The sequence below is a fragment of the Mustela putorius genome, unplaced genomic scaffold (assembly GCF_011764305.1).
Source record: "Mustela putorius furo isolate JIRA1106 unplaced genomic scaffold, ASM1176430v1.1 tig00003834_pilon_pilon_pilon, whole genome shotgun sequence".
Taxonomy (NCBI): Eukaryota; Metazoa; Chordata; class Mammalia; order Carnivora; family Mustelidae; genus Mustela; species Mustela putorius.
In genome coordinates this window covers 82,296,299-82,318,003 of record NW_025421987.1, presented here as the reverse complement: position 1 = coordinate 82,318,003, position 21,705 = coordinate 82,296,299, and the positions used below count along the sequence as shown (strand labels likewise).

The window sequence follows — 21,705 nt, the reverse complement described above, 5'->3', positions numbered from 1 at the left end:
GGAACCTTGTGCTCTCTGCATGGGAATGAAAATTGGTGCAGCAACTCTGGAAAACAGTTTGGAGGTTTCTCATAAAATTAAATATAGAATTATCGATATTATTCACCAATTCCACTTCTATTTATAAATATCTATTTATAGGAAGACAATGAAAACACTATTTTGAAAAGATATATGCATTCCCATGCATTCCCATGCTCATTATAGCACTCTTTAAAATAGGAAATATATGAAAACAACCTAAGTGTCCAATGATAGATGAATGGGTAATGAAATTATGATATATTGATATATATGTAGATATACATATATCTACATATATATATCACATGCTTCAGCTTTAACAAGGAATGAAATCTTGTCATTTGCAACAACATGGATGGACCTCAAGACTTGAGGGTTTTATGTTAAATAAAATAAGTCTGACAGAGGAAAAAAATAGTGTATGATCTCACCTTTATTTGCAATCTTTAAAAAAGAATAAAAAAGATCATAGATACAAAAAACAGATTAGTGGTTGCCAGAGGCAAAAAGTGGAGGGTGAAAGAAATGGGTGAAGGAGATCAAAGGTTAAAAAAAAAAAGTCTTTAATTAAAAAATACGTTAAACAAATTTTTAAGCATAAAATGTCCAGGATACAATCTATAATCACTTACCATATGAAATACACACACACACACATACAAAACATGACTATACTCAAAAAAAGGACAGGAAAGTGTGCCCTGAGGATGACCTGGACATTAGCAAACAATGATTTTAAAGTACAAAAACTATGCCTAAGGACATAAAGGAAAATTTGTTTGTAACAAATGAAAATATGACAAATCTCAGTAGAAAAATTAAAACTGTATAAAAGAAACAAACAGAAACCCCTGAGTTAAAAAATGAAATATGTGGGTAGAAATTTCATGTTCATGAATAAGAAAATTCAATATTGATAAACTATCAAGTCTTCCAAATTTGATCTATAAATCCAAAGCAATCACAATCAAAATACCAGAAAATTATTGTGGATATTACAAACTGATTTGAAAGTTCATAAGGAAACACAAAAGACCAAGAATAGCCTTACACAATAGTGAAGTAGAAGAGCAAAGTCAAAGGCCTGATACTACCTAACTTCAAGACTTACAGTAAAGTTATAGTAATTAAGACAGTGCAATATTGGTGAAAAAATAGAGCATAAGGAATAACACAGAGGACACTGGGAGACAGAGAGAAGTGAGTTGGGGGAAATCGGAGGTGGAGACAAACCATGAGAGACTGTGGACTCTGAGAAACAAACTGAGGGTTTTGTAGGGGAGAAGGGGGGGGTTAGGTGAACCTGGTGGTCGGTATTATGGAGGGTATGTGTTGCATGGAGCACTGGGTGGGGTGCATAAACAATGAATTTTGGAACACTGAAAAAAAATTAAATTATTTTTTTTAAAAAAAGGAAGAAAGAAAGAATAGACAAGCAGATCTATGAAACAGATTAGAGAGCCCAGATATATATCCACATTTATATAATCAACTGATCCTTAACAAAAATGCAAAGGCAATTCAACAAAGAAAGGATATCCTTTTGAGGAATGGTGGGAGAATAACTGTACATTAAAAAAATATACATGCAAAGGAAAGGAAAAAAGAAATCTAGACACAGACTTTCTACCTTTCAAAAAATTAATTCAAAATGGCTCATAGACCTAAATGTAAAACACAAAGCTACATATAAAATATAATATAGGAGAATATAATTTAGGAAAAAAGGTAGGTGACCAGAGTTTGACTGATTATTTTAGACACAAAACCAAAAGCAAAATCATGATAAAAAATAAGTTGTGAAATAAGTAAGTGAAATTTAAATCTTCTGCTCTGTGAAGGACACTATTAAAAGAGTGAAAAGAAAAGCCCAAGACTTAAAGAAAAATCACCATCTGAAATAACTTTTATCCAACATATACCAATAATTCTTAAAACTCAACAATAAAAATACAATTGAAAACAGGGAGATTCAGTGGGGCCTGAGTGGCTCAGTTGTTAAGCATCTGCCCTCAGCTTAAGTCATAATCCCAGGGTCCCGGGATCAAGCTCTGCTTTGGGCTCCCTGCTCAGCAGGAAGACTGCATCTCCCTCTCCCACTCCTCCTCCTTGTGTTCCCCCCGCCGCCCCTCTCTCTCTCTCTCTCTCTCTGTGTCAAATAAATAAATAAAATCTTAAAAAAAAAAAAAACAAACAAAAAACCAGGGAGATTCATGAGATTCTTTGATGGACTCTACCCTATTATCAGTGCCACCACTTCATCACCAAAATTGTTCCAAAAAACTGAAATGACCCATTAGGGAAAACCAGCGCTATTAGTGTGGGTAATGCTGTGGGCTTGTCATATCTGGCCTGGTTTTTACATTGAGGTATATTTCCTCTATGCCTAGTTTGAGTTTTTACCATGAAAGGATGTTGAATTACATCAAATGTTTCATCTACAACTATTGAGATATTTATCACTTTTATCCTTCATTCTGTGAACATGTATCACACTTATTAATTTATGTATGTTGAACCATCCTTGCATCTCAGGGGTAAATCCTTCATGATCATGGGGTATAATCCTTTTAATATTCTGTTAAATTCAGTTTGCTAGTATTTTGTGGGTGCTGGTACCCCATAATAATGTTTTCTTAATCCTAGTACTCAGGGTCTTCCAACACAATGTATAGATCCCTAACATTAAGCTCCCAGTCAATCTTCATTTCCCTTCATTTCCAACAAAGTATAGGCAGGTAAAAATCACAAGATATTTGCAAGAAATCTATAGCATGAAAGAGAAAACTTGTGGGAAATACAGAAAAAAAAAATTGTCTCTGGATGAAAAAGCAAGAATTCAGAGAAACAAAGAAAACAATTTCAAAAGTATGCCCTGATTGAAGTAGACTTTGCTGAGCCAAATATTTTCTCTCTTGTTTGATACACTGGGATTTTGACACTTTGGAACAATATACCATGATAAAATTTGGAATGGATAAAAGCTATGCTCTTCTTGAATTCTCATAAAAAAAATTATGTCATATAAAAGTACTCTAAAGACTGTTATATTCAACTCTAAACTATTTAAAAAATGTAGATGTAATATTTGATTGTTATAAAAGAAAAATTAACAAAAGTGACTAAAAAAGAAGTAAACAAACTGAATAGAATAAATTGAAGTGGCAAAGGTCTACATTTCCAGTTTTTATCAATGAGTGAAAGAAAGAGAAAGAAAAAGAAACCAGGCCCAAAGAGCCTTTAATTGCTATCTTCTACAAAACTATCAAGTTACAATTACTACGCTTTTACCTTTTTTATAAGTGATATTTTTGTTTTTATTAATTTAACAGTATTTTCTAATTTCCTTTCTGATTTCTTTTGACCCATTGGTTATTTTGGAGTGTGTTGTTTAATTTCCCCAATTTCTTTCTGTTACTCATTTCTACTTTCATCCTATTGTCATCAGAGAATATACATTGTATGATTTCAATTCCTTAAATTAATGAGAATTGTTTTTATAGACTAACATTAAGATGTTAACGGCAATTCCCAAAGTAACCACTGAAGAAAATAACTTAAGACAAATAGTAAAAGAAGTGACAACTGATATTTTCTGTACCAGAAAATATCTATTCAACACAAAAGAAAGGAGTAATGGAAGATTGGAGAATGAAAAAAAAAAAAGACATGATATATTAAAAACAGCAAAATGGCATGTGTAAATACATACCTTATTAGTAAGTATATTTAAAGTGTAAAGAGCTAAACCCTCCAATTAAAGGGCAGAAATTGCCAAAATGAACAAAGAAACATGATCCAGTTATATGCTTTATACGATAGACACACTTCAGATTCAAAAACACGAACAGGTTGAAAGAGAATGGAAAACGATATACCATGCAAAAGGAATGAAAAGAGCTGGAGTAACAATATTAACATCAAACAAAATAGAACTTAAGACAAAAATTGTTATTAAAGGGTTTCCTGGGTTGCTCAGTCACTTAAGTGTCTGCCTTCAAGCCAAGTCATGATCCCAGGGTCCTAGGATTGAGCCCCACATCAGGTTCCCTGCTCGGTGGGGAGTCTGTTTCTCACTCTCCCTCTGCTCCTCTCCCCAGCTTGTTCTCTTACTCTCTCTTTCAAATAAACTATTTTAAAAATTGTTATTAGAGACAAAGAATGACATTGTATAGTGATAGAAAATGTCAACCAAGAAGATATAACATTTGTAAATTACATAAAACTAACAACAGAGCCCCAAAATGCAGGAATAAAAAACTGACAGAATTAAAGAAAGAAACAGATGATTCAACAGCAATAGCTGGAAATTCCAATACCCTCATTTTCAGTAAGGGACAGAACAGCTAGACATAAAATCAGTAAGGAAACTGAAGCCTTAAACAACACTATAAACCAACTAGACCTAACAGACACCTATAGAACACTCCATTCTGTAACAGAAAAATACATACTCCACTCAAGTACACATGACTTATTCTCTAAAATAGACCATATGTTAGTCCATAGAACAATTCTTATTAAATTTAAGGACTGAAATCATAAAAACTGTAAAAACTGTATTCTCTGATGACAATCCTTATTCAGTTAAACTCCACGAGAGTTTATCCCATAGGACTACATATAAATCTACTTAGGTTTGCAGTAATATCATGGCAAACTAGTTTGTTCTCTTTCTCCCTCCACCCTCCTCTCTCCTTATTTCTCTCTTCCCTCCCTCCTTATCAACTATAAATTCAAAATGCCACATAAGCTTGTCGATTCCATTTATAGTCTATGTTACAAGAGCTCTCAAGGAAAATTATATCCATGAAGCCAGAGATCCCTTACTACCATTCAGCTGTGTTCCTCCTCATTGGAAGTAAATGGGATAACTATCATTTGTTCTTTCAAGCAACGTATGCAAGATTTTCTATGTCCATTTCAAGAAAACGAGCAATATTTTTGCAACAAAGAAAAAAAACTTGTAATTTCTTCATATTTTTTGTTAAGAGCCTTTATTGGTTTCTAATCAGATCTTGCTAGTTTTTAGTAATTGCTATAAAGAACAGGGAGACTTTGGATTTCAGTGATGGTGGCCAAAGTAATTCAGATCATCCTACCAACAAAGAAAAAAACATACTTAAAACATTGACCTGGATGAGTCAGGAGAGCTAAGAAGATTAACAAGGAGAGCTAACAAGATTAAAGAGTAACTTATCTGAGATAATGGAGAAGTCAGAGATTCAGAGAGGTTATCCAAACTTTGCCTCTTTTGCCTTGATGGCATTTGTCAGTTTGGGGTGAAGTGACTGAGATACTGAAGAACATTTTCTGATAGGCTTAGCAGCAAGGATGACAAAATTGATTCCAGGCTTCCCAATGATAGGAGCCCCAGAAAACTATCTGTCTTTATATTGGCACTCCCAAAAAGCTGTACTTTCAATCAGTCTTATGAAACATGCTGTCCATGTGGTAAGGAAATGAGACTTCCTTTCAAAAGCCATATGAATAAGCCATCTTGAAAGAGTTCCCTTTAGCCACATAAAACCTTTAGATGACTACAGCTCTGGCCAATATCTCAACTGCAGCCTCATTAGACAGCCTGAGCCAGAATTATGGTTTCTCCAAAATTCTTGATCTAAGAAACTATGTAATAACTAATATTTGTTGCTTTAAGCTATAAATTTGGGGTTGATTTTTTAGTCAGAGATAAAAAATTCACAGAGTTAAAAAAAGCAGATACAGTAAGAAGTTTTTACGTGCACATAAGGTTTCAGAATAAGAAAAAACACTAAACAGGGCAAAAATAATACCTAAAGAAATATGATGGAGAATTTTTCAAACTGAAAACAAAACTCCATAGGTTTATGAAGAAAAACTATCCCCAAGAAATGCAAATTTAAAAAATACATATCTAGGTATATTATATTTAAATTGCTAGAAAAAACAAAAACTTGAAAGCACATCCCCCCAAATGATACACATACAAAATTATACTGAGACGTTTCTTCTCAACAGAATACAATGAGAGCTGGAGACAATGAAATGGCCTATTTAAAGTGATAAAAGAAATAAGCTATTAATCTACAACTATATACATAGTGAATATATCCTTTAATAATTAAGACAAAATAAAGATATTTCCAAGCAAACAAAAACTGTAGATCATAAACAGGCCTACAATAAAGAAATACTAAAATTATTTCTTCAGGTGAAAGGAATATGATCACAGGAAGAGGCATGGAAATGAAGAAAAGAAAAATTAAAAAAAATAAAGAACAGTACTATATGGGTAAATATTAGTGAATATTAACAGTAAAAAGTAAAAATAAAGTTTTAAGTATTTAAAATACATGTATAATTAAAATACACAACACAAGGGGCAGGAAGGAGAAAAGAAATGGCATAAGTATTAACGTATATTAGATTCTAGTAAGTTAAAGATCCATACTGTACTATCAAGAGCAGCCACCACAAAACTGTAAAAGAGTATGTAACCAACAAGAAATAGAGAAGCAGTAATGGAATTTTAAAAAAAAAAAACTTTATTAACTGTGCAGAAGCTTTTTATTGGTATTGATATTGGTCTGTAACTCTCCTTTTTGATAGGGGTCTTTCCCTCATTTTGTGATCAGGATAACACTGGCCTCATAGAGTTTGGAAGTTTTCCTTCTGTTGCTATTTTTTTAAACAGTCTCAGTTAGAATAGGTATTAATTCTTCTTTAAATGTTTGGAAGAATTCCTCTGGGAAGCCATCTGGCCCTGGACTCCTGTTTTCTGGGAGGTCAAAAATGGGCAGAAGACATGAACAGACACTTCTCCAAAGAAAACATACAAATGGCTAACAGACACATGAAAATCTGTTCACCATCACTAGCTATCAAGGAACTACAAATCAAAACCACATTGAGAGACCACCTTACACCAGTTAGAATGGCAAAAAATAACAAAACAAGAAACAAAAATATTGGTGAGGATGTGGAGAAAGGGGAACCCTCGTACACTGTTGGTGGGAATACAAGCTGGTGCAGCCACTTTGGAAAGCAGTACAGAGGTTCCTCAAGTTGTTAAAATTGAGCTACCCTACAACCCAGCAATTGCTTTACTGGGTGTTTACACCAAAGATATAGATGTAGTGAAAAGAAGGGGCATATGCACCCCAAAGTTCATAGCAGCAATGTCCACAGTAGCCAAACTGTGGAAGGAGCTAAGATGTTCTTCAACAGATGAATGGATAAAGAAGTTGTGGTACATATATACAATGGGATATTACTCAGCCATCAGAAAGGATGAATACCCACCATTTGCATCGACATGGATGGAAATAGAGGGGATTATGCTAAGTGAAATAAGTCAAGAAGAGAAAGACAATTATCATATGGTTTCATTCCTATGTGGAACATAAGGAATAGCATGGAGAACTATAGGGGAAAAGGAGGGACAAATGAAAGAGGAGAAATCAGAGAGGGAGATGAACTATGAGACTATGGACTCCAGGAAACTGAGGGTTTCAGAAGAGCAAGGAGTTGGGAGATGGGGTTGCCAGGTGACAGGTATTGAGGAGAGCATGTGTTGTGATGAATAATGGGTGTTATACGCAACCAATGAATCACTGAACACTACATCAAAAACTAATGATGTACTATATAGTGGCTAACTGAACATAATAAAAATAAATAAATAAATAAATAAATAAAACAAAAAGACTTTATTTATTTGAGAGAGAGCATGTACAAGCAGGGCAGGCAGGAGGGCAGAGGGAGAGAAACAGGTTGAAGCACGCTCCCCACTTAGCAGGAAGCCAGATGCAGGGCTCAATTCCAAGATCCTGAGGTCCTAACCTAGCTCCATCCCAGGACCCTGAGATCATGACACACGCCAAAGGCAGGTGCTTTACCAACTGAGCCACCCACGTACCCCAATGATGGAATTGAAAAAACAAACAAACATACAAACAAAAAAACACTTGACTAATCCAAAATAAGATAAGAAAGGAACACTGTGGCTGAATTCTCTGCTCAGGTTGTCAGAAGGCTGAAACTAAGGTATCAGCCTGGGCTGAAATCTCCTCTGAGGCTTGAGGGCCTCTTCCCAACTCAGTGAAATTGTTGGCAGAATTCATTTCTTGCAGGTGTAGAACTAAAACCCCATTTTCTTACTGACTATCAGCTCCTACAGGTTGTTCTCAGCTCACAAAAGCCATCTTCAAGTCCTAACCATAGGCCTTGTGAAACATGACAGCTTACTTCTTCAAAGCAAGCATGAGGATCTCACTCTGGTCTGCTAGACTGTTCCCTACAGAAAGTAATGTAACCACAGGAATGGCTCTCTAATCACCTTTTGCCATATTACCTAATCTAATCAAGGGGCAATGAGCCCACTGTGTTCACAGGTCCAGCCCATACCCATGGGGATAAAATCGTAGAGTAGGTAAACACCAGTGCCTGGAAATCTTGGGAACTAACTTAAGATTTGACTTAGCAGAGTGTGGACTGTGGGGAGGCAGATGATACAAAGGAATAGGAAAACTTTGAATGGACACATATAACTGGAAAATGGAATAAAACAGATTGAGGAATGGTGGCAAGAGAAAAAAGAGCTGAGGAAACAGCACTGGGGGAACTGGGAAAGCTAAGAGCTTTGTTTGGCAATGTATTCTGTGTGAAGCAAACAGGTATTCTTTTGACTATTAAGAACTTAGTCGCTCTTCAAATATTTTCTTCAGAGATTGCCATAATTATCTTAATTTCTTTCAATAAATCATATGTGCACTTATTTTTGTTTCTTATTTTTAGGTTTTGTTTCACCATTGTTCATATCAATGCAAATCTGTGCTCAGAATGAAACAACATAAGCCAACATTACTTACTGGAAATATCAGGTTTAGGACTCAAACAGACCTTAAATCAAATCTCTAGTCCTTCACTTACTGGCTAAATTTTATTTTTTATTTTTAAACCACCACGTGTGCCCATGCTAACTGATGTTACTTACTTTAGTGTGGATCAAGATACTGCCTCTAACAGACTGGTTTATCTCCTATAATCTGGTTAAGTGATAGCTGTGATCACCAGCCTATCCAGATTGACACTAAAATAACTAAACATAGTTAACTGCTTCATTAAATTCCTTATGGATAAATTCTCTAATGTCCCTATGGTCACACATATTAAAGAGGATATCTATTACTGTTTAAAGTATATACTAAATGTCAGCTTCTAGGGACACCTGGGTGGCTCAATTGGTTAAGCAGCTGGCTTTGGCTCAAATCATGATCCCAGGTCCTGGGATGTAGCCCCACATCGGCCTCCTTGCCCAGTGGGCTTCTCCCTCTCCCCTTGATTGTGCTCTCTCTCTCTGTGTCAAATAAATAAATTAAATATTTTATAAATGTCAGCTTCTAGTATTATAATTTTATTATTTCTTCCACCTTGGTAAACGAAGTAGCAAATATGAAGTTGTGATCTAAAGAACAGAAAAGTGCAGCTGAGACATGTCAGGAAGGGAGCTCATAATAAGATAATACTTCCTAGCTAAGACTGCAAAAGCACCAGAGGGGCTGAGGTTGCTGTCCATCGTATCCATTGATGTTTTCTCAGAGCTTTACACATAATAAGTGCTCAATAAATACAATACCTAATAAATGAAAACAATATTCTATGTCTAATGCCAGTTGTATTTATGGTGCACGATGGCCTTATTAAGGCGTCCAGCTTCAGAGTAAAGGTAGAAGACCTACCTGTCAGAAAGTCAAGGGTTAGAAGAGCTTAGAAGGGTTGGGAAATAAATTGTGTTCTTGCTGGAAGATATTATAAATAATTGATTCACTCCTTTTACAAGTATCCTTTGGTCACTTTCTATGTTCAAATATTATAATAGATGACATAGAAACATGATTTTAACTGTCAAGAATCTTCAGTTCAATAGAGAAAATACTCACATACCAATAAGTGCTATACAAGGCTAGATGTGGTAAGTGGCATGTGTAACACAAACAAAATTATACAGAAGTTCAAAGAAAAGAAAGATCACTTTAGACCATGGATTGGCTAACTAAGGCCCATGAGCCAAATTCATCCTTTAACTTGTTTTTGTCAAGGTCCATGAGCTAAAGACAGTTTTCACATTTTTGATAAAACAAAGAATAAATAGATTATATGAGGCCTATAAAGCATCATTTTACTATCTGTTCCTTTACATAAAGTTTGCGAACACCTTTCACAATGAACAAAGAAGAATAAACAAAGACAGCTTCACAGAAGGTACATTTGATCTAGGCCTTTAACTGATGGACAGAGATGAGACCAGGAAAGGGCACTTGGAATAGAGAGAATGACTTGAGTAAAAGTCCAAGGGCAGTGAACTTCAAAGCACATCTGAAGAATGATGGTGATGCATCCTATTTGGTGGGACAATAGGTTTATGAAGGGAGAAGTGGAAGAGTCTGGAATGACCCTCGTGGTGGGTAAGCTAAGGAAGTTGACTATGCAGTAATCAAGGACATCACACTCCATATATCATGGCATTTTTGCAATGGCCTCTCTTCAAGGACTCTAAAGATAAGAGTAAAGATGATTTTCCACAGTAGAGCACTATAGTAATGATATTTTTATAACAATTAGCCAGAAACAAATCTCATGCTTCATTCTGGTCAAAAAATAACTTACGATGGCAACATGTATTCTCCTAACTTTACCCTGGGTCAAACTGAAACTCCCAAATGGGTGCCTAAAGACACCTTGCTTTATTACATCTTGTCTCCTCCATCATCTACCTCCCTGAAAATGTGATTTACAATGGGACTTCAGACAGACTCTCCAGTGTAGCTTTGTTTCACATGACACTATGTTATTAATGCATGACACTATGTTATTAATAATATTCACCAACAAGTCTAGACCCACTATTTCACCCTCATTTAGTGGCAATCTCCTGCAATCAAATAATTGTGCTTGTCTGTCTGGACCCAGCACAAGATGCACTTACACAGACTGTTCTGTTGGTCAGTTCCATTTTCTGACAGCTCAGCAGGGAGGGCTTGATTTATTCAATGCATAAAGCTGCTACATACAAGGGGAACCCTAGCTAGGGAAGGAGGGAAAAGAACTGAGAAATACAACAGAAAAAGACATGCAAAGATGGAATGAAATGGAGGATTGACTGGAAAATCTCCATTTGCAAAAAGGCACTGAGGCTACCCCAATTTCCAGGTCCGCTGAAATCCTGAGTGACTCAATTTTCCTTCCTCACAGACTGAAAGCAGAACTTTTATTCACAAGTACATGCCTCCTAAACGCTGTCACTCTGGCCAAACATATTTCAGGTCTTTGACTGGCCCTCTATTCCTACTGCAGACTAAATAAGGACAATAATTCTTGTAATTAAAAAGCAAAGAAGGAGGGGGAGGAATCAAGATGGTGGAGGAGTAGCAGGGTAAGATGACATCAGGTCGCAGGAGTTCAGTTAGTTATCAAACCAGTCTAAACACCTACAGATCGAACAGGAGATTGAAGAGAAGAAGAACAGAAATTCTAAAAACAGAAAATTGAATTCTTTCTGAAAGGTAGGATGTGCAGGGAAGTAAATCTGAAGCAACGGGAAGATAGACTGTGGAGGGAGGAGCCAGCTCCGATCAAGTAGCAGAGCAACGGAGCACAAAATCAGAACTTTTAAAAGTCTGCTCCACTGAGGGACATTGCTCCAGAGGCTAAGCGAGGCCAGAGTCCCTGCGGGGATAGTGTGGTCTCAGGTCCCAAGGGGTCACATAAAGATCAGGGGTGTATGAGTGTAGCAGAGCTCACAGGTATCAAAGCAGGGAAGCCAGCTACAGAGATGGAGCCAAGGAATGAGCTCTCAGCTCCAGGTTACCTTAAACAATGATTCGAGCCACAGTCAGGCCACTGCTCTTTGAGCAGGGACCCCACAAGTGGCAGATCTGGGGAGACTGACCTTCATCTGCCAGAAGAGCAGAGTGGCAGATCTGCTGGGTTTGGAGACTCCAAATGGCGCTGTGTGCCAGAGACAGAAATGCTCAGCCACAGGCCAGGTGAGCTCAGAGCAGCCAGAAACCAGGGAGACGGAAGTGACTGAGCATTTTTCTCCAAGGGCGCACTAAGGAGTGGAGCCCCGAGCTCTCGGATCCTCCAGGCCAGAGATTGGGAGGCCACCATTTTCATTCCTGTTCTCCAGAGCTCTACGGTAAGCATTCAGGGAACAAAAACTCCTGAGAGTGAACCGGAGCAGATTACTTAGCCTAGACCCTGGCAGTGGCACAGCACAATTCTACCTCCAGTGAAGACACTTGAGAATCACTACAACAGGCCCCTCCCCCAGAAGATCAGCAAGAACATTCAGACTAGACCAAACTCACTGATCAAGGAGAACAGAGGATTTCCAGCAGAGGGGAAAGCAAAGCATGGAATGCATGGCTTTCTCCCCATGATTCCTCAGTCTTGCAAAGTTAATTAAATTTTCTTAATTTTTTTTCTTATTCTAATTTTTTAAACTTTTACTCTTTCCTCTTTTAACATGTTTTTAACTAGTTCATCTTAATAATACCGTTCTTAAAGATTTTTTTTAAGAACATGTTTTTAACTAGTTCATCTTAATAATACCATTCTTAAAAAAAATCTTATTTTAGTCATTATTATAGTCATATTTTATCCTTCATTGTATCTAACTTTATTTTTTGTACACATATGGGGTTTTTTCTTTTAAAAATTTTTGGAATACAACTTCTTTTATTAAATCAAAATATACCCTAAATCTAGCAGAGAGCTTTGCTCTAGTCTCCAGCCTGAGCAAATTCTCTCCACTTTCTTCTCCTTTCTTTTCCCAACTGACTTATCTTATCAAATCCTTTTTTATTTTTTTTTAAGATTTTATTTATTTATTTGACAGAAAGAGATCACAAGTAGGCAAAGAGACAGGCAGAGAGAGAGGAAGAAGCAGGCTCCCTGCTGAGCAGAGAGCCCGATGTGGGGCTCAATCCCAGGACTCTGGGATCATGACCTAAGCCTAAGGCAGAGGCTTTAACCAACTGAGCCACCCAGGTACCCCTCAACTCCTTTTTTAGAATTTTTTTTTTAATTATCATCTTTACACTCATATTCCATCCCTTCATTGTGTTTACCCTTATTTTTGTGTATATACATAAGTATTTCTTTCTTTAAAATTTTGGGAGGTAGTTTCTTCTTCTTCTTTTTTTTTTTTAAGATTTTATTTATTTATTTGACAGACAGAGATCACAAGTAGGCAGAGAGAGGGGGGAAGCAGACTGCCTGCTGAGCAGAGGGACTGATGCAGGGCTGGATCCCAGGACCCTGAGATCATGACCTGAGCCAAAGGCAGAGGCCTAACCCACTGAGCCACCCAGGTGCCCCATGGGAGGTAGTTTCTTCTAAGAGACCAAAATACAACCAAAATCAAGTGGGTGGCTCTGTTTTATTCACCAGTCTAATATATATAAATATATATATATATATATATATTTTTTTTTTTTAACTTCTTTTTATCCCCTATCTTCCCCCGTTTTGGGGTATCTTCTGATTTGGTTAACACATATTTTTCTGGGGTCTTTGCCATGCTTTTAGTATTTTATTCTCTCATTCATATATTCTTATCTGGATAAAATGACAAGGCAGAAAAACTCACCACAAAAAAAAGAACAAGAGGCAGTACCAAAGGCTAGGGACCTAATCAAAACAGACATTGGTAATATGTCAGATCTAGAGTTCAGAATGATGATTCTCAAGGTGCTAGCTGGGCTTGAAGAAAGCATAGGAGATGCTAGAGAAACTCTGTCTGGAGAAATAAAAGCCCTTTCTGGAGAAATAAAGGAACTAAAATCTAACAAAGCTGAAGTCAAAAAAGCTATAATGAGGTGCAATAAAAAATGGAGGTTCTTACTGCCAGGATAAATGAGGCAGAAGAGAGAATAAATGATATAGAAGACCAAATGATGGAAAATTAAAAAAGCTAAGCAAAAGACAGCTAAACAACTACTGGATCACAAGGGAAGAATTCAAGAGATAAGTGATACCACAAGATGAAACAATATTAGAATAATTGGGATTCCAGAAGAAGAAGAAAGGTGGGGGGCAGAAGGTATATTGGAGAGAATTACTGTAGAGAATCTCCCTAAAATGGCAAAGGGAACAAGCATCAAAATCCAGGAGACACAGAGAATCCCCCTCAAAATCAGTAAGATTTGGTCTATACTCTATTATCTAATAGTAAAACTTACAGGGCTTAGTGACAAAGAGAAAATCCTGAAAGCAGCCCAGGACAAGAAGTCTGTAACATATAATGGTAAAAATACTACACTGGCAGCAGTCTTATCCACAGAGACCTGGCAGGCCAGAAAGAACTGGCATGATATAGTCAGAGCACTAAATAAGAAAAATATGCAGCCAAGAATACTATATCCAGCGAGGCTATCATTGAAAATAGAAGGAGAGAGTTACCGGAGGCGGCGAGGCAGCAACAGGGGTAAGCGGGTCCAAGAAAAGTGGCCTAGAAAAATCCTGCAAAAATGTCTCTGTACCCATCTCTTGAAAACGTGAAGGTAGACAAAGTTATTCAGGCTCAAAATGCCTTTTCTGCAAACCCTGGCAACCCAGCAATTTTGTCTGAAGCTTCTGCTCCCATCTCTCAAGATGGAAATCTATACCCTAAATTGTATCCGGAGCTCTCCCAGTACATGGACTTGAGTTTAAATGAAGAAGAAATCCATGCAAATATGGCTGTGGTCCCTGGAGCACCAGTTCAGGGACACTTCAATATGAACTATATGGTGGCTCCTGTAACTGGTAATGATGTTGGAATTCGTAGAGCAGAAATTAAGCGAAGGATTCGTGAAGTCACTTTTTGAAAGGATCAAGATGGAAAAATTGGGCTCAGGCTTAAATCAATAGATAATGATATATTTGCTCAGCTGGTCCAGGAAAATTCTCTAGCCTCATTGGTTGGTCTGAGATTTGGGGACCAAGTACTCCAGATCAATGGGGAAAACTGTGCAGGCTGGAGCTCTGATAAAGCACAAAAGGTGCTCAAACAGGCTTTTGGAGAGAAGATTACTATGACTGTTTGTGACAGCCCTTTGAACAGACAGTTACCATGCACAAGGACAGTACTGGACATGTTGGCTTTATCTTTAAAAATGGAAAGATAACATCCATACGGAAAGATAGTCCTGCAGCCAGAAATGGTCTTCTCACAGAACATAACATCTGTGAAGTAAATGGGCAGTATGTCATTGGGCTGAAGGATTCTCCAACTGCAGACATACTGTCAATATCTGAGACTGCAGTTACTATTACAATCATGCCTGCTTTTATCTTTGAACATATTATTAAATGGATGGCACCAAGCATTATGAAAAGCCTCATGGACCATATCATTCCTGAGGTTTAGAAGTCATGGCACAATGGAAACTTCACTGAACTCCAGTTTACTTCTTGGGGAACTTAACTTTATATTACGCTTTCCAGAAGCCAGAAAGCATATGCTGCATGAAGACCTTTCTATCTTACATATGGCTGGGAGTCTTACATTTTTGATTGGATATATTGTTCACACTTCAAGATTGTTATAGCCTTAAACTGGTTTTACAGATGTGAAACTTTGGACAAATTTACTGATTTTCACAGGGTAGTTTCTCTACTGGATAAACCTGATGCTTTTACAAGCCATTATGATTACGACTGATACAGGCTTAGCTCTGTGTTAGAACCAATCACCTTTATCTTACATATCTAATAGTGCTGTTCATATTACTTTAGTTCTATGGTATAATTGTATTTTTAATGTGTAACCATAGTACATGTAGAATGATTGCTTTTGATGGTTTTTTTAAGGGCTCTGTGTGTGTGCATGCGCACGTGTGCATGTAAAACACCAATTAAGTATACTGGTTTCATTCCGTGTAAGCATTATACGTGTATGTAGGTTGCTAGAGATTGTGTTGATCATCATTTAATTATAACTAACTTTATTTAATATGCTTCAACTGTCACCTTAACTGTGTCAAGCATCTAGAATAAAAGCTAAAATATAACTATTACTGCCTTTCTAAAACTCAAAATGCAGTTCTGTGTTAAACTGAAATAAATGTACACTATCCCAGAAAAATGTAATGATACATACTGAACTATAGCATAGCTGCTTAGTTGCATTTGAGATTTTCTAGTCAATTGTGTAATGGAAATTTCTTTCTTCTAAAAGAAATTTCTGGTATTGCTTTCTGAGAAATGCTTCACTACATATTAAATGTAAAAATTCTTATACCAAATAGGATAAACTTTTGACTCCCTTTATTCATTTACAGATTAAGTGGAATAATACCTAATTTTGTCTTTAACATTCTGTAACCTCACTACTTTGGGATGGTCTTAGGATGTTTCCCAGATAATTTGTTCCATTTCCTAACCCCTCCCTACAAAATGGAAGTGACACTTTATCCTGATTTTTTTCTTTATGGTTTATGCCTATTTCATCTTAATTAAATGTGTATAAATAAAGTAGAAAAAAAAGAAAATAGAAGGAAAGATAAAAAGCTTCTAGGACAAACAAAAACTAAAAGAATTTGCAAACACCAAACCAGCCCTACAGGAAATACTGAAAGAGAGAGCAAAGAGAGCAAAGAGAGAGCCTAAAAGTAGTAGACCAGAAAGGAGCAGACACAATATACAGTAACAATCGCCTTATAGGCAATACAATGGCACTAAATTCATATCTCTCAATTGTTACCCTGAATGTAAATGGGCTAAATGCCCCAATCAAAAGACACAGGTAACAGAATGGATAAAAAAACAAAACCCATCAATATGCTGTCTACAAGAAACTCATTTTAGACCCAAAGACACCTCCGGATTTAAAGTAAGGGGGTGGAAAACAATTTACCATGCTAATGGACATCAAAAGAAAGCTGGGGTGGCAATCCTTATTTCAGATAAATTATATTTTAAGCCAAAGACGATAATAAGAGATGAGGAAGGACACTATATCATACTCAAAGGGTCTGTCCAACAAGATTAAATATTCATAGGTATTTAATTATCTATGCCCCTAACATGGGAGCAGCCAACTATATAAACCAATTAATAACAAAATCAAAGTAACACATCAACAATAATATAATAATAGTAGCAGACTTTAATACCCCCCCTCACTGAAATGGACAGATCACCAAGCAAATGATCAACAAGGAAATAAAGGCCTTAAATGACACACTGGACCAGATAGACATCACAGATATATTCAGAACTTTTCACTCCAAAGCAACAGAATATACATCCTTCTCTAGTGTACATGGAACATTCTCCAGAATAGAACACATCCTGGGTCACAAATCAGGTCTCAACTGGTACCAAAAGATTGGGATCATTCCCTGCATATTTTCCGACTACAAAGCTCTGAAGCTAGAACACAATCACATGAGGAAATTTGGAAAGAACCCAAATACATGGAGGCTAAAGAGCATCCTTCTAAGGAATGAATGGGTCAACCAGTAAATTAAAGAAGAACTGAAAAAAATTCATGGAAACAAATGATAATGAAAACACAACTGTTCAAAATCTGTGAGACACTGCAAAGGCAGTCCTGAGAGAAAAACATATAGCAATACAATCCTTTCTCAAGAGACAAGAAATGTCTCAAGTCCACAACCTAGCCCTACACCTAAAGGAGCTGGAAAAAGAACAGCAAAAAAAGACTAAACCCAGCATAAGAAGAGAAATCATAAAGACCAGAGCAGAAATCAATGATATAGAAACCAAAAAAACCAGTAGAACAAATCAACGAAACTAGGAGCTGGTTCTTGGAAAGAATTAATAAGATTGATAAACTCCTGGCCAGACTATCAAAAAGAAAAGAGAAAGGACCCAAATTAACAAAATCAGGAATGAAAGAGGAGACATCACAACCAACACCAAAAAAATACAAACAATTATAAGAACATAATATAAGCAACTATACACCAGCAAATTTGACAATCTGGAAGAAATGGTGCATTTCTAGAGATGGATAAACTACCAAAACTGAACCACAAAGAAATAGAAAACTTAAAGAGACCAATAACTAATAAGGAAATTTAAGCAGTCATCAAAAATCTCCCAACAAACAAGAGCTCAAGGCCAGATGGTTTCCCAGGGGAATTCTACCAAGAATTTAAAAAAAAAATAATTCCTATTCTCCTGAAACTGTTCCAAAAAATAGAAATGGGAGGAAAACTTCCAAACTCATTTCATGAGGCCAGCATTACCTTGATCCCAAAACCAGACAAAGACCCTACTGAAAAGGAGAATTACAGACCAATATCCTTGCTGAACACAGGTGCAAAAATTTTCACCAAAAAACTAGCCAATAGGATCCAACAGTACATTAAAAGGATTATTCACCATGACTAAGTCAGATTTACTCCTGGGCTGAAAGGCTGGTTCAACATCTGCAAATCAATTAATGTGATACAATACTTTAATAAAAGAAAGAACAAGAACTATATGATACTCTCAATAGATGCTGAAAAAGCATTTGACAAGATACAGCATCCTTTCTTGATCAAAACTCTTCAAAGTGTAGGGATAGAGGGCACATACCTCAATATCATCAAAGCCATCTGTGAAAAAACCCACCGCAAATATCATTCTCAATGGAGAAAAACTGAAAGCTTTTCCACTAAGTTCAGGAACACGGCAAGGATGTCCACTATCACCACTGCTATTCAACATAGTACTAGACGTCCTAGCCTCAGCAATCAGACAACAAAAATAAATTAAAGGCATCCAAATCGGCAAAGAAGAAGTCAAACTCTCACTCTTTGCAGATGATATGATACTATATGTGGAAAACCCAAAAGACTCCACTCCAAAACTGTTAAAACTCATACAGGAATTCAGTAAAGTGTTAGGATATAAAATCAAGGCATGGAAATGAGTTGCATTTCTATACACCAACAGCAACACAGAAGAAAAGAAATTAAGGAGTCAATCCCATTTACAAGTACACCAAAAACTGTAAGATACCTAGGAATAAACCTAACCAAGGAGGCAAAGAATCTGTACTCAGAAAACTATAAAGTACTCATGAAAGAAATTGAGGAAGACACAAAGAAATGGAAAAACGTTCCATGCTCATGGATTGGAAGAAAGAAACATTATGAAAATGGCTATGCTACCTAAAGCAATCTACACATTTAATGCAATCCCTATCAAAATACCATCCTTTTTTTATTTTCAAAGAAATGGAACAAATACTCCTAAAATTTACATGGAACCAGAAAAGACCTCAAATAGTGAGAGGAATGTTGAAAATGAAAGCCAAAGTAAGTGGCATCACAATTCCAGACTTCAAGCTCTATTACATATCTATAATCATCATGACAGTATGGTACTAGCACAAAAACAGATACATAGATCAATGAACAGGAGAGTGAGTCCAGAAATCGACCCTCAACTCTATGGTCAACTAATCTTAGACCAAGCAAGAAAGAATGTCCAATGGAAAAAGACAGTCTCTTCAACAAATGGTGATGGGAAAATTGGATAGCCACATGCAAAAGAACTAAATGAACCATTACCTTACACCATACATAAAAATGGACTCAAAATGGATGAAGGACCTCAATGTGAGACAAGGATCCATCAAAATCTTTGAGCAGACCACAGGTAGCAACCTCTTCAACCTCAGCCACAGCAACTTCTTCCTCAAAACACCACCAAAGGCAAGGGAAGCAAGGGCAAAAATGAACTATTAGGGCTTCATCAAGATCAAAATATTTTGCACAGCAAAGGAAACAGTCAACAAAACCAAAAGACAACTGACAGAATGGGAGATATCAGATAAAGGGCTAGTATCCAAAATCTATAAAGAACTTATCAAACTGAACACCTAAAGAACAAATGATCCAGTCAAGAAATAGGCAGAAGACATGAACAGACATTTCAGCAAAGAAGACATCTAAATGGCCAACAGACATATGAAAAAGTGTTCCACATCACACAGCATCAGGGAAATACAAATCAAAACCACAATGAGATACCACCTCACACCAGTCAGAAAGGCTAAAATTAATAAGTCAGGAAATGACAGGTGCTGGCGAGGATGCGGAGAAAGGGGAACCCTCCTACACTATTGGTAGGAATGCAAGCTGGTGCAACTACTCTGGAAAACAGCATGGAGGTTCCTCAAAAAGTTGAAAATAGAGCTACCCTATGACCCAGGAATCACACTACTGGGTATCTACCCTAGGATACAAATGTAGTGATCCAAAGGAGTATGTGCACCTGAATGTTTATAGCAGCAAAGTCCACAAAGGTCAAACTATGGAACGAACCTACAAGTCCATCAACAGATGAATGGATAAAGAAGATGTGGTACACACACACACACACACACACACACACACACACACACACACAAAATGGAATACTATGCAGCCATCAAAAGAAACGAAATCTTGTTATTTGTGACATGGATAGAACTAGAGGGTATTGTGCTGAGCGAAATAAGTCAATCAGAGAAAGATAATTATCATATGATCTCTCTTATATGAGGAATCTGAGAGGCAGGGCAGGAGTTGTGGGGGTAGGGAATGAAAAAAATGAAACAAGATGTGATCAGGAGGAAGACAAACCATAAGAGACTCTTAATCTCAGGAAACAAAACTAAGGGTTGCTGGGGATGGAGGGGTAGGGAAAGGATGGCTGGGTTATGGACATTAGGGAGGATATGTGCTATGGTGAGTGCTGTGAAATGTGTAAGACTGATGATTCACAGACCTGTACCCCTGGGACAAATAATACATTATATGCCAATTAAGAAAAAAAAAAGAAAATGGTAAGAAATTTCTACTTTATATCCTAAGAGAAATTATGGTGGAAAATCAAATTGAGAAAAGGAAGAAACATATTAAAAGCTAAAAGGACCCCAACTTAAGATTCAGTGGTGGGGGAAAAAAAAAGAATGGAACTATACAAGAGTAAACCTGATGATGACTATGAAGATCCCAAAGATGCTGAAGCCATCAAAGAGACCCAGTGTATATGAAAGACTTCAATCTGAAGACAGCCTGAGACTATAAGATACCTCACCATATGAGAATAAATGTCACTAAGAAGAAAGAGAAACGGGGACAGCTAGATCCCCTGGTCCTCAAAGGGAATGCACATGAACAGGTGAATCCTCTCTCTCCAAGACCTCACAGTGGCTGTCATCAAGGAAACACAGTGCCTGGTACAAGAACTGAAGAGCACTCAGTCGATTCTTCTCCTATCCAAGCATATCTCTATTCCCCAAATCCCCCAGATATACCCAGGAAAAAGTCTAGAAAAGAGATTTCAGTATGATGATGAAATTCTCCTAGTTTTAAGGAATAGCAGATGAAGTGTCAGGATGAAAAGGCAGTGTCTTGCAGGCTCAAATGGAGGATTCCTCAGACTCTCTTCTGGAAAGGACAGTGCTCTGATGACATGAGATTCATTGCCTAGATCCTCAAAGGCATCAACACTCAGCCTAGATACTACAAAGTTAATGGAATTTGAAAAAGCAAATCCAACTGATATGAAGCTGGAGACTGTGAAAAGGGATGCGATTCAACACTTGTACATGCAATAGTATTTGACCAACAGGATCAAGGAACTGTTGCTTTTGATGCAGAACTCTATCTACCAAGACATCAGAAACTAAAACTAGATATTCAG

The 21,705-nt window shown here is 36.9% G+C and overlaps 1 pseudogene; it reads left to right on the top strand.

Moving 5' to 3' along the window:
- Positions 1-14,515: 14,515 nt before the first annotated feature.
- Positions 14,516-15,421, top strand: LOC101686999 (annotated as a pseudogene).
- The last annotated feature ends 6,284 nt before the right edge of the window (positions 15,422-21,705 follow it).